This window comes from Vicia villosa, unplaced genomic scaffold (assembly GCF_029867415.1).
Source record: "Vicia villosa cultivar HV-30 ecotype Madison, WI unplaced genomic scaffold, Vvil1.0 ctg.000342F_1_1, whole genome shotgun sequence".
In the NCBI taxonomy this organism is placed as follows: domain Eukaryota; kingdom Viridiplantae; phylum Streptophyta; class Magnoliopsida; order Fabales; family Fabaceae; genus Vicia; species Vicia villosa.
This window is the reverse complement of record NW_026705152.1, coordinates 720,462-738,006: the sequence shown is the minus strand read 5'-3', so window position 1 is coordinate 738,006 and position 17,545 is coordinate 720,462. Positions and strand designations below refer to the sequence as shown.

Below are 17,545 nucleotides of genomic sequence, written 5' to 3'. Positions count from 1 at the left end.
TTGTGTCCTTGCTCACCACAACTGTAGCAAATCCTACTCGAACCAACTCCACAATCAACAGTTTTGTGACCCGTCTTGCCACACCTGTAGCACTTAATCGGAGTAGAAGCTCATCCCCCACTTGGATTCTTGCCACGACCAGATTGTTCCCTAATGTCATCATACGATTTCTCACAGAATTGTTCTCCTCCTCGTTTCAACTGTAGAAACCTCACTTCTTTCTTTTCACGCACATCTTCTGGAAAATAGTTTCCCAAAAATGCATCACGGAAAAAAGTCCAAGTAACTTCAATACCTTCTATTTCAAATCTCCGCACAGTATTACTCCACCAAACGTCAGCTTCTTTTGTCAGTATGTGAGTACCAAACTGTACCTTCTGTACATCAGTACAACTCACGACTTGAAAGATCTTCTCAATTTCTCTTATCCATGCGTGCGCTTTGTCCGGTCCATACCCTCCTTCAAAGATCGGCGGGTTGCACCTTTGAAAGTCTCCAAAAGCACAGAACTCATCCTTTCCTCCATAACCGACATTCTCTTGCAGCGCTTGTCCAATCACACCAGTCAACCTCATCATTGCCTCAACATTAATGTCAACATTCCTTCCCGCAACCATCGTCCTAAACAACCAACAACTTGACAAAACAGTATCGATCGTGTCATATACACGAATCAAATACAACAGGATAAAAGACATTAATAACCTTGACCAACTGGTCGACCATGCTCTGATACCACTAATGTAACACCCCTTTTTTACCCCAAAATAAATAAGCATATAATCAGAGAATAAGCATGCATATAACAAAAGGGTGTCACATCGATGTTTTCAAAAACTAAAAACCGACAGCATTTACTTACAATATTTGATACACCTGGTCATTTCAAATAGTACTTCTCAATTAATCATATTTATCCAGAATATGCATTCACAGCGGAAACTACTAAATACTCATGTGTTTCATAAAATGATCCATGTCCCATACCATGATCAAGTCTCAATAGTCATATCAACATAAATTAAAACATAATTCAGAATATTTGACTTAAGAGCCTATCAAACAACAAGTAGTAACATGACAGGTTCTCAAATCAAACGTAATACATAACCGAATAGAAACATGAGTTCAAATAACTAGTCTACCCAGTGTTACATGACCAGAGCATCGACTCACTACCTAATCTCCAAATAACTCGGAAGAAACTCCGACTAAGATCACACGCGAGCTACTAACTCCAGAACCTGCATGTCGCCAAACGAGGGCAACATTAAAACAGAAGGGTGAGAATACAAACCATTATGAAGAAAGTATAACGGAATACAATGGTTAAATCAACGCTTCAAATAATTAATCATACTATGTATAACCATGTAGATAATAGTAATCAACCCATATTTCACATGTTATCGAGTATACAACAAGCTTGAATAGTATAATATTTCAATTCTACTATTATATTCTCAATTAAGTACACAATCATAGTTATTACATATTCACACATTTTATCAAATATATATTCAAACTTCACTCGTTTCAATTATCAAACTCATACACATATCACAACTACATCAACTTCACATACTCAATTATCGCATAATTTTAATGTGACTCAATGCAAGATATGTGACGCTATGCATGTGGTACCGAATTGTGAACCCAAAGTTTCACCGCTTTCCGATTCAATATCTAGAATCCAAGCCACGCTTCCGATCCGGACAAGACCAAAGCCCACCAAACGTAAACATATAGTTTACCGCTTCCGATTCACTTTAGAATCTAAGCCTCGCTTATGTTTCAAAGCAAACCACCTTTGTTTCAAGGCATCCATGATATGAATGTATGTACAATATCACAAATATATGCAATTAAGATCATCTCTACCATCTTAACTTTCCGCATATCACAATAATTCAACTCTATGAATTATCCACCAATTGTACACAACATTCACAACACACACATCATTTACATACAAGAGGTCAATTAATCAATTACGATTCACACAATCCAATTAACACTAGTAACCACACTATCTCATGTTAATTCTCATTTTGCCAATTATACATGAACACACACTTTCAACATCAAGCAATTAATCATTAGAATTAATATTAACCAACTACTCATAGAGAATCAATATTAGCACAACATCATTGGCATGCAAGTATATATATTTCTCAACATACATATTTAAGACAAAACACAATTACGGACAAATCCTCAAAATACCGTAATTTACCGACAAATCGAATAATTGATCTAATTCCAAATTTTATTCCAATCAATTGAACTCATTGAAATTAATTCAACTATTAATTTAACCAATTAATATCAAACTATATTAATTTAATTCACTTCTATTTCTATTCTATTTCCACTTCCTAGCATTCTATTACTCAAGATCATTTTTATTGAAAAAAATATCGCGCTAGCTTTCTAACGCTTCGAACGGAGACTCAAACGGAGTTACGGTTCAAAAGATATGAATTGTTAAAGTTTCAACAAAAAAACAAACACCGACATCATACACTAACAACTCTAAACATGTTAAAATTACGCAAAACAAATAAAAATATGACTCTTAATAACTCTAAACAACTCTAACAATTTTATTGGCAACTCTAACAACTTTATCAAAGTTAAAATTAATTAACTAAATAATCGATATGTTTATCTTTGATTCAAAACTCCTAAAAATTATATTTATAGAACTAAACCATTATTCTTATGATTGTTAATATTAAACTAATTAAACATTATGTATTACAAACTTTAAACTTGATTTCTCAAACTAATTTATAATGTGTGCTACAGTAAATCCAACTTGTTATACATATACATGATTTAACATATACCTATCACAAATATATGTCTTTATAGTATGCTAATTGTTACTTCTCAGCCAATTGTTATTCTTAATATATAGGTGGCCATATCATTCACGCTACAGGGACGACTTCTTAGATTCTAAACATAAGCTCCTCGCCACTACAACACATATAGAATTGGTAATTTCAAGAAGTGTGCTACAGTACCAATACCATGAATTGAAGCGCTGCTGTATTGGTTTCTCAGGGAGAAATCATTTTCAAATTGTTCTCTCAAACTATAATTGGGTCTCTATAATATACCAATATATCAATTCCAAACACAATCAATTATCACAATTCAAAGATTATTCATCAAAACCTAACAATTTCAAAACCTTAAAAATTAGGGATTTCAACCTAAACATGTTTCTACCCATTGACCCAATTATACTAACCCATAATAATAAGGATTCTCCCCCTTACCTCTTCAATGTGCTTCAAACCCTAACTTTTGCCCCTTGTTGCTCTTCCCCTTTCTTCTTCTCTTAGTCTCATTTCTCCTCTTCTTTTGCAAAAGAACAAAATTATAATACCTCTACTCTTCCAACCCTTACTATATTATTCATATTGGGCTTAACCCATATAACTCCACTTCTTAACTAATTAGGCCCAATTGATGAAATAGAGTAGTCAAATAAATAATTATGCTCCAACAAATAATATTATTACCCTTAATATTATTTTCCAATTAATCCAATTAAATCTGACTTTATTTCAAATAAATAAAATCCAATAATAATATTATTTCTAATATTATTTCTCTACATACTCCACTTTATTAATTCTTCGATTAATCGAATAAATTCCAACTTCACTTAATAATCCGAACATGTTTCTCAATAACACCGACGATCCAATTAATTATCAAAATTCGTCCAAATTAAGTAAATAAATCCTTATTTAATTTAATTACTCAGTTTAATTAAATTCGGGCTGTTACACAAGGCATCAACAACTTCATCGGTTCAAAAAGGAAGCGTCCATGGGAGACTTGAAGACTTTTATTTTTATTATTATTTTATTCCTAGTTTATATTTTCTTTATTGTAAAAGATACAAATAAAACAAATTGCAAAATTATTTCCCTTAAGTATTATTAATAAAGTTTCTTTTGTTTTGTTTTAAACAAATTTGAATTCCAAGGTCCTCGAAACATTGCACATGCATAAATCATATCATTCATAAACATAGCATCACAGGTTTCGTAAAATAAATGCCTCATCTTTGTGCTGTTTATTTCAGTAACAAAGATGGATCTCGAACAATCTGTCAAAGCTCTCCAAGCTCAGAATGCTGAATTTCAAACTCTGATCCTGACCCTAGCCAATGGGCAAAACGAACTGAAAGCCCTTCTGACTAAGAAGGAAAAGAAGACTCAGAAGCCCAAAGGAGTGATCAATCTGGGAAGAAGGTTCAAAGGTCGTCCCAGGAGGGCCGAAGATGCTGAAATCCCTAAGAATGAGGAAGATGAAGAGAGAGATGATCTCAGTGTCAAGAACAATCAGGGAAGCCATGTAGGTTCTGATGGTGAAGAAGAAGAAGAAGAAGAAGACGAGTATCCCCAAGACGAAGATTACGCTGATGAGAAGTATAGGCTACTGGAAGAGCGTCTGAGAAGCGTGGAAATTCAGAAGGTACCTGGGTTGGACTTTGAAGAATTAGGACTCGTTCCTGGGGTCGTTATTCCTCCGAAGTTCAAGACTCCAGTTTTTGCTAAGTATGATGGAATTTCCTGTCCTAAGATGCACTTGAGGTCTTACGTAAGGAAGATTCAACCTCACACTGCTGATAAGAGGCTCTGGATCCATTTCTTTCAAGAGAGTTTATCTGGAACTCAACTCGAATGGTATTATAAGCTGGAAAGTGCTAGCGTCCGTACATGGGAAGATTTGGTTGTGGCTTTCTACAAGCAATACCAATATAACTCTGATCTTGCACCGACTCGCATGCAACTTCAAAGCATGTCCATGGGTCCTAAAGAAAGTTTCAAGGAGTATGCCCAAAAATGGAGAGATTTAGCTGGAAGAGTCCAACCTTCTTTAAATGATAGAGAGTTGGTAGACATGTTCATGGGCACACTAACTGGGCCGTTTTATAGTCACTTGCTGGGAAGTTCTTCATCTGGATTTACTGAGCTCATCTTAACTGGAGAACGTGTAGAGAATGGTATTCGAAGTGGAAAAATCCAAGTGGGTTCAGCCTCTGGTACTACAAGGAAGCCATATCAAGGGAGAAGTGAGTCAAATGCTATTCATAGTCAAAAGGGCCGTGGTAAGGATGATCAGAATCAGTCTGTTGGTGCCGTCCTCATCTCTGCACCAATATCCCAACAAGCTCCTAGACAAGATTACCAACGCAAGACTGATAGACCAAGGAGGCAATTCACCAAGATCAACATGCCTCTATCTCAAGTTCTGCAACATCTGCTGAAAGCCAACCTAATCACTCTGAGAGACCCGCCCAAAAGTGTTACTACCACATCTCCAAATTATGACCCTAAGGCCAAATGTGCGTATCATTCTAATAGTCCTGGGCACACTACCGATAATTGTTGGGCGTTGAGAAATAAGGTTCAAGACATGTTGGAAGCTGGTGAAATTGAGTTCGACGCTCCTGAGACCCCTAATGTCATCACTGCTCCAATGCCAAAGCATGACCATACTGTTAATGCCATTATGGACACAATCCATGTCTATGATGTGAGGGACCTGTCAACTCCTCTCCCCGATATCAAGAGAAGGTTGTTGCGAGCTGGTTTATTTCCAGGTTGCGACCCTGGCTGTTATTACTGTGCACTCATACCCGAGGGTTGTGAGAACCTGAAAAGAGGCATCCAAGGCTGGATGGATCGTGGCACTATCAGATTTGAGAAGACTCCCACTATTGAAGAGTTGTGTGAGGGTTTCTCCCGTGGTTTGAAGTTCGAAGATGTATCTGTGATCTCTAAAGTACCACTAAAGATCCCTACCAAGGCTCCTTTCAAGATTTCTGCTGAACCCCGTGGGGCTCCGATCGTTATCACTAAACCTGGTCCTATGCCATACTCATCTGACAAAGCTATCCCTTGGAATTATGGTTCCGAGGTCTATGTGCAAGGAGTTAAGCAAGAACTTGAATTTGATAAGGTTTCTGAAGATGTCAATCCTGATGTAGGAAACATTGCTGGAACTAGTAAGGTGACGAGGAGTGGAAGGGTGTTTTCTCCAGAGATCTCCCCAAAGGTTACTTCACCTACCATTACTATCACCCCGAATGCTGACACTCATGGTAAAGAACCGCTGCCTGAACCTGAAACTGTCACTAGAAATGCGCCATCTGAAGAAACAAATGAGTTCCTGAAGTACATCCGCAAGAGTGATTATGATATTGTTGAACAAATGGGGCATACTCCTTCCAAGATCTCTATGCTGTCGCTCCTGAGTTGTTCAAAGACCCATGCCAAGGCTATGATGAAATTTCTAGGGGCTGCCCATGTGCCGCAAGAGATTTCTGTCACTCAACTCGAGAACTGTATGGCGAACTTAACAACTGATAACTACCTTGGGTTTTCTGATGCTGATCTAAGCCCTAGTGGGAGGAATCATAACAAGGCACTGCATATCTCCATTGAATGTGGTGGTACTACCCTGGCTCATGTACTAGTTGATGATGGCTCTTCTCTGAATGTGTTACCCAAGGTGGTGTTGGACAGACTCAAGGTCGATGGAATTGAGCTGAAATCTAGTAATGTGATAGTCAAAGCTTATGATGGCACTATGAGTACTGTGTATGGCGAAGTTGAGCTCCCCATCAGAGTAGGCGCCCAAACTTTTAATACTGTGTTCTACGTGATGGATATTCGTCCCGCCTATTCCTGTCTACTTGGGCGTCCCTGGATACATAAAGCAAATGCTGTGACTTCAACTCTCCATCAGAAGTTGAGGTACCCAATGGAAGGCAAGATTGTCACTGTGCATGGTGAAGATGAATATTTGGTAAGTTTCGTAGATGAAACCAAGTATCTTGAGTTCACTGGAGAGACATTTGAATCACCCCGCATAGCACATGAATGGAAGCTTGAACCAGTTCCAGAAACTAAACATGTCTACACTCCTCCTAAAATTACTGGGGATATTCCTACAATGGCTTCCCTGAAAGACGCTAGGGCCGTGGTGTAGCAACCGGCCTAAAATTTTAAGGTGAAGAGTCGCCACCATTTATTTTATCCTAAGGGAAGGGAATTAAACGGATTACCCTAATGTTCAGAGATTCTAGTTCGTGAGTCGGTTAGACGGAGGGAAGGTGTTAGGCACCCTTCATCTCCCTTGTATTCAAGGGGACCCCTTCTAGGTTTAGGTTTTGATAGATTTTAAATTGAAGATACGGTAAACGTAAGTTCACCCATATCCTAAAAATGGTTTTATCGATATAAGCTTAAATGTTAGTTTTTTATGGTTATACTCGCTAGGATTTCAAAACCCTATGCCTACGTATCCTCTAGTGCAATGAGGAAGTCAGAGTACCGTAGTTCATATTAAAGTTGGTTATTTGTTTTTTAAGGATTGTGAAGTATTTTAGAAATCTCCTTTGAATTCGTCTGAGTTTGAATTAGAGTAATCGTAGACGTAGTTCATAATTGATTTTCAAAATAAATCTACTATCCTATTTTTTTTAAAAAATAATATCAAGTTTGAGTTATTACATTAGTGTAGGAAAAAAGAATTTGATTTAACTGTAATTATACATATTTCTAGGAAAATAAAGTTAATAGATAGACTTGGAAGGAATTTAGAGATTTATAAACTTAAAACTATTTCTAAATAGATTTTAACTATCATAAGGTTTATTTTAAGCATGTTACTTAGTTTCATAAACATTATTAACCTTAGTTAAATTTATCATAAATTTTATTATATTTAATTATACATTTTTATTTTATAAGAACAAATTGAAAGTTAATAGATAATATATACACAAATGGTTTAAATTAATAAGTTCACTAGATAGATTTAACATTTTTTATTAAACTTATAAAAGGCGTGAATGAATTATTCAAGCAACCAAAGTTTATTAAATAGAACTTAAATATTTTATAATTTTGTTCAAAGTTATACGTATGGTGTGTTTTAGTTTAGTAGATGATAAGAATTCTAATGTTTATTTATAAGCTATTTAATTATGAGTGTTAATAGAAAACATTCTAATTATTCAAAAATATAAGGGACTTTATAATTAATCAAGTGGTAAAAATAATTAAAAAAAATTAACTAGTCTTAATATTTTGTTTGAATCTTATCTAGAGATTGCATTTTTATTCAATAAATAAATTAGAGGTGTCTAATTAAAAGAGTCTGGCCCAAAAGAACATTTGGGTCCAGAATGTTACCAGGGGTGTAATTTATGTGAACGATAGAAAAAACAGGAAGTGAAGGGTGTAAATAAGAGTGGGCTTAGGCCCGGACGAAATTATGAGGATCTGTTAGGATCCAATGTGTATGCGCGCTTAGGTTTACAGTGGACTAGCAGAGATCTACGTATCAGATTAATTTAGATTAAAAAAGATTAATTAGGGCATATGATAAGATACAAAGCTGATTATTACTATTTGTTTTAATTTTTAAAAGAATAATAATAATTAAAAAAAACGTGAAAGGGTTCTTTCCAACCCCCTTTCTTCTTTTCAATTTCCCCATATCCTTCTTTCTCTCTCATTACGTTCTCTTCCTACTTCTTCTCCAAAAACCATTTACTTCACCATTAACATCAAAACAAAACTCAAACCCAGAAAACTTCACATACTCAAATAAACATAACGATGCCTAAACCAAACCATTTCACCTCGAAATCCCCAATTTTAAACCCCAACAACAACATGCATCAAGAAATTAAAGCTAAGAGTCTCTGATTTTACCTCTTTGGCAGTGTATTTTGCGTTTGTGTTCCGATTTGCTCTGATTCCTAATCCTCTTCTTGTCTTTGGTTGCAGGTAAGCGGCGGAATGAATTAGGGTTTCAGATTTGAAACTCCTAATTCTTGGAGATGAATCGGCGAAGCGGCTTTGGGTGACTTCGCAACAAAATCCTTCTTTTTCTACTCCTTCTCTTTCTCTTTTTTTTCGGTCCCTTTCAACTAGTTTTAGGGTGAATTTATAAGGGTTTAGAACTAGTTAGATTAGGAAATAAATTCAAGTCTGATTATTGTTATGAATCAATTAAGGAAAAGTTTTGAATCCGTGGTTGATTTGATTTAGTTATAATATCAGATTTTTATTTAGGAAAGATTTGAATGCCGGTATAAATTGTATTTATTTGTTCGGATTTTGATTTTTAGAGATTTGATTTTCTTGTAACTCATAATTTTTGGTATTCAATTGATGAGATTCTTTCCTATTCTGAATTTGCTTTACGTTTGATCTTGTTGTGCTTGGGTTGAAACCGAATTAAAGTTTGTGGTGGTAAAGGGGTGGCCGCGGTGGCCGTATCGAGGTTGAAGAAGAAAGGGATAAAAAATACCCTAGTTTGACTAAGTCAATAACAATTAATAATAATTTTAATATTAAAATTAATAAATATTATGCATGTTTTTAGTGATAATAATTGATTAAAAGTAGATGATATTAATTTCATGATTCAACTAATATTCACAATTTTTTTATTAATAATATCTTATGAATTACTAAGAATGAAAAAATATATAGTTAATACATTAATCATGACAAAAATAATCGTAAATAGCCTTAATGTTTAAAAATAATAGCTGATGATAATTAACATATTTATTTAATTATAGTAGTGATTAGAAACAAATAAAATAAAAAGCAATCCTAATTTTAACGAAATTTCTAAATAATGAGAGGATAATTTAAATGAGTGACTAGCAATATAAATTATAATAGTTAAGGTGAGAAGGAGATTTAATTACCATCTTAATTTACCCAAAAATATGAAAAGAAACAATTCATAACAAATTAGATGCAATACACACGTATTTAAATATATACATACTAAGCATTTATTTAAAAATCCTAATATAATTTTTAATCATTTTATTATGTAACTTTTAATTGCACATTAAGTTTGAAGTCTTAATGGGCCATATAGTTAATACTTGATAAAACATTAAAAAGACTCCTCACCTAGAATGGTTTTATAAAATGAATATGATTAAAAGATATAAAAATAAATAAACTAATAAAACTGGTAGAAGAAAAGTTTAAATAAATTGAATTGACTATTAACACCAATGCGGACAAATTTGGGGTATGACAGCTGCCCCTATTTAATAACTCTTCGATCGGAGAGTGCGAGAATACAAAGTTCTCGCGTGTTTAGATCGGAGATTTATTTAATACGGAAGACCCCAAATTTGACCTGAGTTCTGACAGTAAATGATAAAGTGGGGATAGTTTACCAATGCTCGAGTAGAATGATTATAAGTTTATGTTCTTATTGCAACCTAGAGAACAAGTGTAACAGGTCCGATAACTCACTGCTACTCAGCGAACTATCGTGGATTCTTTTATATCTTTATCACAACCTAGAGAATAAGAAATAACAAGTTCCAACTCTATTTTAGATTTTAATCCAAGTAGAGTTGAGGAAAGATGGAGAACTGACTTGCCACATCCTAGAGAGAAAGTAGTCACCAATCTATTATTTATCTATCATGACCTAGAGGATAGATAAAGTTTGCGTTTAACCAATAATAGATAGCATAATTGACTGTAGATAATCATGCATATGCTAACTGGTAAACGTTCTCACCAAATGTTTGCACAAAATGTTCCCCAAATTGTTCTCACTAAGAGTTTGCACCAAATGTTCCCTAAAATGTTCTCACCAAGTATTTGCGTTTAACCACAATTAGATAGTAAAATGACTGTAGATAATCATGCCTATGCTAATTGGTAAACTTTCTCACCAAATGTTTGCACCAAATGTTCCCCAAATTGTTCTCACTAAGAGTTTGCACCAAATGTTCCCCAAATTGTTCTCACCAAGTATTTGCGTTTAACCATAATTAGATAGTAAGATGACTGTAGATAATCATGCCTATGCTAACTGGTAAACTTTCTCACCAAATGTTTGCACCAAATGTTCCCCAAATTGTTCTCACTAAGTATTTATATTTAACCACAATTAGATAGTAAAATGACTGTAGATAATCATGCCTATGCTAACTGGTAAACTTTCTCACCAAATGTTCCCCAAATTGTTCTCACTAAGTATTTATATTTAACCACAATTAGATAGTAAAATGACTGTAGATAATCATGCCTATGCTAACTGGTAAACTTTCTCACCAAATGTTTGCACCAAATGTTCCCCAAATTGTTCTCACTAAGAGTTTGCACCAAATGTTCCCCAAATTGTTCTCCCCAATTTTTTTGCCCCGAGCACCAAATTTTCTCACCAAATGTTTGCACCAATGTTCTTTTTTTGCCCTAAGCACCAAATTTTCTGGCCAAAAGTTTGCACCAATGTTTGTGTATTTATGATTTTGATGATTTTATAATCATCAGTTTTTGTGTGTTTATTGACATCGGTAAGGTTACCGGAAATCGTCAATTAGGTGATTGGAAAATGAACACTCGGTAAGGTTGCTGGTATCGATAAGGTTACCGAAATCATCAATGAGGCGGTTGGAAATATGTATTCAGTAAAGCTACTGACATCGGCGAGGCTACCGGAAATCATCAATCAGGCGATTGGAAATATGTATTCAGTAAGGTTAGTGTCATCGGTAAGGTTACCGGGTGCTAAGCAACTTGATTTTTTGTAAAAGAATTTTGTTTTATAACTGCCAAGTATATTTAGGCTTTGCAAATAAAGTTTTATGCTTATAGAGATGAGATGAATGCTATGCATGATTCATGACAATGAAATGGCTCGATTGTCCAATAAGTTTGTGGATGATTATGATTGAGACGAGTCACTTATGCAACAAGGATGCTTATTAAAAGCAAGTTGTTTATGCTAGTATGGCTTCCCGACACTTGTTTTTGAACTCGTAAATTGTTGGCGTAGGAGAAGGATCCAACGAAAATGTGAAAGTACGCAGAGAGCTTGCCCCTTTGTGAAATGTATTACACCAATATGTTGATTTGTAGACATTTTTCCTGATACGATCCTGAGAGTAGTTTGATTGTAATATGAATGACCCCATTATTTTGCACTTCGAGACATTATGCCTTTGATTGTGAACTCTTGGAATGTCCTGCCCCCTGATGAACTATTTTGAATTAACTTTTTCGAACGAGCCTCGCAGCGGTCTGCCCCAATATTCGGATTTTTGAAAGGTATGCCCCTAATTTCTAGGATCTGGAGGAAGTACCCTTAGAAAGAACTTGGACATCATCGTGAACTTGATATAGATTTCCCCAAGATTTGTGTTTTAAAAAGTATGCCTCAATTTCAAAGTCTGAAGGGATGTTCTTAGACCTCACCATGTGGTGATATGATTTGATATAACTTTCGCCAAGTGTCCAAATCTTGGAAAAATTGTACTTTGTAATTGCTTGAAGGGAATTTGGATCCTACATGCCGTAAGATGAACTTGGTACAATATTCCCCCATATTTGAGCTTTGAAAGTTTTCCACTGATCATTAGGATCTTGGAAATGTATGCCCCTGATTTTCTGGTGCTTTGAAATGTGACTCAAGTTGATCGAATCTTAGAATGAATGCCCCTAATCAATATGATTTTCCTGTGATGTGCCCCTATGATCATTAGGATTTGCCCCTGATTATAGGGCTCCTCTTAGATGTTTTGCCCCTAGTCAGTAGCGTCTTGAAATGAATCTCTTTTGATTAAACCAATTTTAAAATCTCCTTGATGCTAAGTTTCGATTCGTAGAAAAAAATTGTACATTTTGAAAAGTAATTCTTAGTGACATACATGCAAGTGCTTTTGAAATAGAAGTTTTTATGGAGAAGGAATAAATGATTTAGAGATGGAGATTCGAAGAAGCGAAATGGTTAGCAATAATTTTAACAAACATAGGAGTCAGTTTAACACAAATTTTTCGAGTATGCTTTCATAGTTTAACCTTGCTTCAATTAGGGCTTTCGAAGGTTGTAACGTGGCCATGGTTTGTGGTTTAAGAAACAAAGATATAAGGCTCAAATTTTATATAAACCCACCCCATTCTCCTTGATGTTCTCCAATCCTAAAATTCGCTTAATCCAATGAATGCATTCAGTTTGCAAGATAATTTTTCGTAGTCGTATTGATGGTAATAAGCTTTGATAAAGATTCAAGTGCCAATGAAGAGCATTGATAAGATCCAAGCGTTGATAAGAAACTTTTGATTATTTTTGAGGTGGCAGTCATAAGATTATTTTTCTAATTTAATTTAATCCCTTATTTTTTCATGGACCAATTATTTTGAATTTTGGTCAATCGGGACACCCTAACTTTTGCCTAAGTCAAAACATTTGTTTTCATTGACTTAGCGGGCTTTCTCCTTTTGAATTTTTTTTGCTTTTTGATTTTGATCCTCTGTGACCTCCATGTTGATTGTTGCAAGCTTTATATTTGTTGATTCCTCGATCTTGAATGATGTATTGAGGAAATAGACATCATGGACTTTATCTTTATTGCTTCCTGAATCTTTGTGGATGAATGCGAGGAATATGATGTGCTTGGACTTTTGCTTTAGATTGACTAATTCTCCAGAGAATAGAATGCATCATTGAATTCATTGAAATCTACCCGGCCCCTGGTTGAAATTAAGGTTCTTTTGGAAAATAGAATAAAACTCCAACTTCTGGCTCAAGGGGGTTGACTACGGATTAACTTCCTTATTTCTCCACTGTTTAGGATTTGAAATAATGCCTTACATCATCAGCTCGATTTTACATTGAAAGCATATGTTAGCAAAATTTGGTTAATTTTAATTACATCATTCTCCCTCGAAGTTTGTTAAATGTGAGAAATAGAAAAAGGATAAAATGGATTGACTTTTTTTTGTTCCATTTTTTTTAAGAAAGAGTGAATACGAATGAATTGGCTTCAAAAACATGCATGCTCATTTTATTAAAATTATTAATCAAAGAGTACAACTTTAAGAAACAAACAAAACTTAGCAATAACGAAATTTCAAATGGAAAATAACAAAGCCTAATGATCTTAAGGACGAACTTCCTTGACTTCTAAGAGATGTTGATGATATTTTTTCACTTGTCAAAGTAAGGGGTAGCCATTCACAAAGGGCATTCCTTCTTCAAAAGTCAACTGCTTGTTATCAATCAAATCTTGGACTTTGTGTCTGAAAGCCCAACATTTCTCTAAAGTGTGCCCTGGAGAATTGGCATGATACTCGCACCTTACATTTGCAATATATTTTGGTGGGATTGCCCTAGTAGGAGGATCAAGTTTCTTTAGCTCGACCAATGAAGCCTTGAGCAGCTGTTGAAGTAGTTGATTGTGAGGCATAGGAAGCAGATCAAACCTTCTCGGGGGTGGCTTTGGTTTTTCCTTCTGATGACTACCCCTATTCTGTTGGTAAGGTTGTTGATGTTGTTGACGTTGTTGTTGAAGTGGGGGGATCACCCATGGTTGTGATGTTTGAGAAGTTGGACGGGCATGTGGCTGACATAACGAAGGGTTACCTTCCCTTCCCAACAACATTTGTATGACCAAATTCATTTGAGTCTGTAACTGGTTGACCTCCTCCCTTAATAGTTTTTGATATTTCTTGAGTTCTTCCATAGTTTCTTGAGGCATGCTCCCAGTTCTCTTGTGAGTATCAGGAAGCCTGCTAGCTAAATGGTAATTGGATAAGAGCAGAGATGAAAATGCATATGCAAATGTATATATGTAAATGGAAATGCAAAGTCACGTCATGGATGCAATGCAATCTCATGTGTGGGTTTAGGGTGAATACCCTAAAGAGGCTAGGGTAGTGAATACCATGCACCTGTCTTGAGATAGAAACGAGGACACCCCATACGAGTTTATAAAAGTGAATACCCTAAAGAGGCTAGGGTAATGAATACCCTATATCGATTTTGGGATTGATAAACAAAAGAGAACCCTAGCGGGTTTCTTGAGAAAGAAATAGACAGAAAGTAACCCTAGTATGTAGGCATTTAAGTTTGTCCTACGTATATTCTACCCTTCCCTATGATGGTGGTTTTCTTAAGGGTATCATGGATAACACGAAAGGGAAAAGGCACAAGGGCCTCCCTTAAGCGAAGTCTCTTTATAGACCAAGACTTTTGTCTTGTAGGTCGTACAAGGTCTCACCATGAGATTTTGTTTTGGCTTTTACAAAGAGTCGTAGGTCAAATCCAAAGTCCTACCTCCGAAAGTGTGTTCTTTCTAAAGGTATTTCTTAGGATAAGACTGACTCTAGGTGAAATAGTCGCAACAACACACGGGGGCAGATTAGCCCTCGTGGCCAATTGACATTTCGTTTCTAAGGTTCTTTCCATTTATTCACACAAAAGATCCCACCGATATATATAGTAATGATAGAAGAAATTAATGAAATAAACAATTAAAACGAGTATGGAAATAACATGAATAAATAAAATAGAAACACTCATAGGAAAGTAATAATTGATTTAGTTATAAATAATATTTAAATTGTATTCGGGTGAATGAAATTATTTATAGTGATGAGTTAAAGAGTATCCATTAGTATGTAAGTTCCTAGGTTCGTTCTACGGGAAATCTACACTCCCATAAAGGTAGTATTTTTCTTAAAGGGTTAATGGATAACACCAAAGGGTAAGGCACAAGGGTCTCCCTTAAGTGGAGCCTTATTGTAGACCGAGATTTTGTCTCTTAGGTCGTACAAAGGTCTCACCATAATTTTTGTTTTGGTTTTTACAAAGAGTCGTAGGTCAAATCCAAGTCCTACCTCCGAAAGAGTGCTCTTTCTAAAGATATTTCTTAGGATAAGACCGACTCTAGGTGAAATAGTCGCAACAACGCACGGGGACAGATTAGCCCTCGTGGCCAATTGACATTTCGTTTCTAAGGTTACTTTCATATTTCTCATCATAATAGTCATCCCACCAACAAAATAATAATATAAAGATAAATAATAAATAAGGGAAATAAAAGTAAAATATAGTAATATCCAAATACAATGAAATAATAATAGAAAATAATAACAATAAAAGCGCCAATAAAAATAAAACCAAAATATAATAAACCCCGAAACCTAAACCTAAAAGTAGGGTCGAATCTAAGCTTAAGGTCCCCAGCAGAGTCGCCAGCTGTAGCAACCGGCCTAAAATTTTAAGGTGAAGAGTCGCCACCATTTATTTTATCCTAAGGGAAGGGAATTAAACGGATTACCCTAATGTTCAGAGATTCTAGTTCGTGAGTCGGTTAGACGGAGGGAAGGTGTTAGGCACCCTTCATCTCCCTTGTATTCAAGGGGACCCCTTCTAGGTTTAGGTTTTGATAGATTTTAAATTGAAGATACGGTAAACGTAAGTTCACCCATATCCTAAAAATGGTTTTATCGATATAAGCTTAAATGTTAGTTTTTTATGGTTATACTCGCTAGGATTTCAAAACCCTATGCCTACGTATCCTCTAGTGCAATGAGGAAGTCAGAGTACCGTAGTTCATATTAAAGTTGGTTATTTGTTTTTTAAGGATTGTGAAGTATTTTAGAAATCTCCTTTGAATTCGTCTGAGTTTGAATTAGAGTAATCGTAGACGTAGTTCATAATTGATTTTCAAAATAAATCTACTATCCTATTTTTTTTAAAAAATAATATCAAGTTTGAGTTATTACATTAGTGTAGGAAAAAAGAATTTGATTTAACTGTAATTATACATATTTCTAGGAAAATAAAGTTAATAGATAGACTTGGAAGGAATTTAGAGATTTATAAACTTAAAACTATTTCTAAATAGATTTTAACTATCATAAGGTTTATTTTAAGCATGTTACTTAGTTTCATAAACATTATTAACCTTAGTTAAATTTATCATAAATTTTATTATATTTAATTATACATTTTTATTTTATAAGAACAAATTGAAAGTTAATAGATAATATATACACAAATGGTTTAAATTAATAAGTTCACTAGATAGATTTAACATTTTTTATTAAACTTATAAAAGGCGTGAATGAATTATTCAAGCAACCAAAGTTTATTAAATAGAACTTAAATATTTTATAATTTTGTTCAAAGTTATACGTATGGTGTGTTTTAGTTTAGTAGATGATAAGAATTCTAATGTTTATTTATAAGCTATTTAATTATGAGTGTTAATAGAAAACATTCTAATTATTCAAAAATATAAGGGACTTTATAATTAATCAAGTGGTAAAAATAATTAAAAAAAATTAACTAGTCTTAATATTTTGTTTGAATCTTATCTAGAGATTGCATTTTTATTCAATAAATAAATTAGAGGTGTCTAATTAAAAGAGTCTGGCCCAAAAGAACATTTGGGTCCAGAATGTTACCAGGGGTGTAATTTATGTGAACGATAGAAAAAACAGGAAGTGAAGGGTGTAAATAAGAGTGGGCTTAGGCCCGGACGAAATTATGAGGATCTGTTAGGATCCAATGTGTATGCGCGCTTAGGTTTACAGTGGACTAGCAGAGATCTACGTATCAGATTAATTTAGATTAAAAAAGATTAATTAGGGCATATGATAAGATACAAAGCTGATTATTACTATTTGTTTTAATTTTTAAAAGAATAATAATAATT

At 34.6% G+C, this 17,545-nt stretch overlaps 1 long non-coding RNA gene across 1 annotated transcript; it reads left to right on the top strand.

Moving 5' to 3' along the window:
* The first annotated feature begins 8,488 nt into the window (after window positions 1-8,488).
* On the top strand, window positions 8,489-9,129 carry LOC131626992 (uncharacterized). The gene is made up of 2 exons (XR_009291376.1): window positions 8,489-8,748; window positions 8,838-9,129. It is a non-coding gene; the product is annotated as an uncharacterized LOC131626992 (long non-coding RNA).
* The last annotated feature ends 8,416 nt before the right edge of the window (window positions 9,130-17,545 follow it).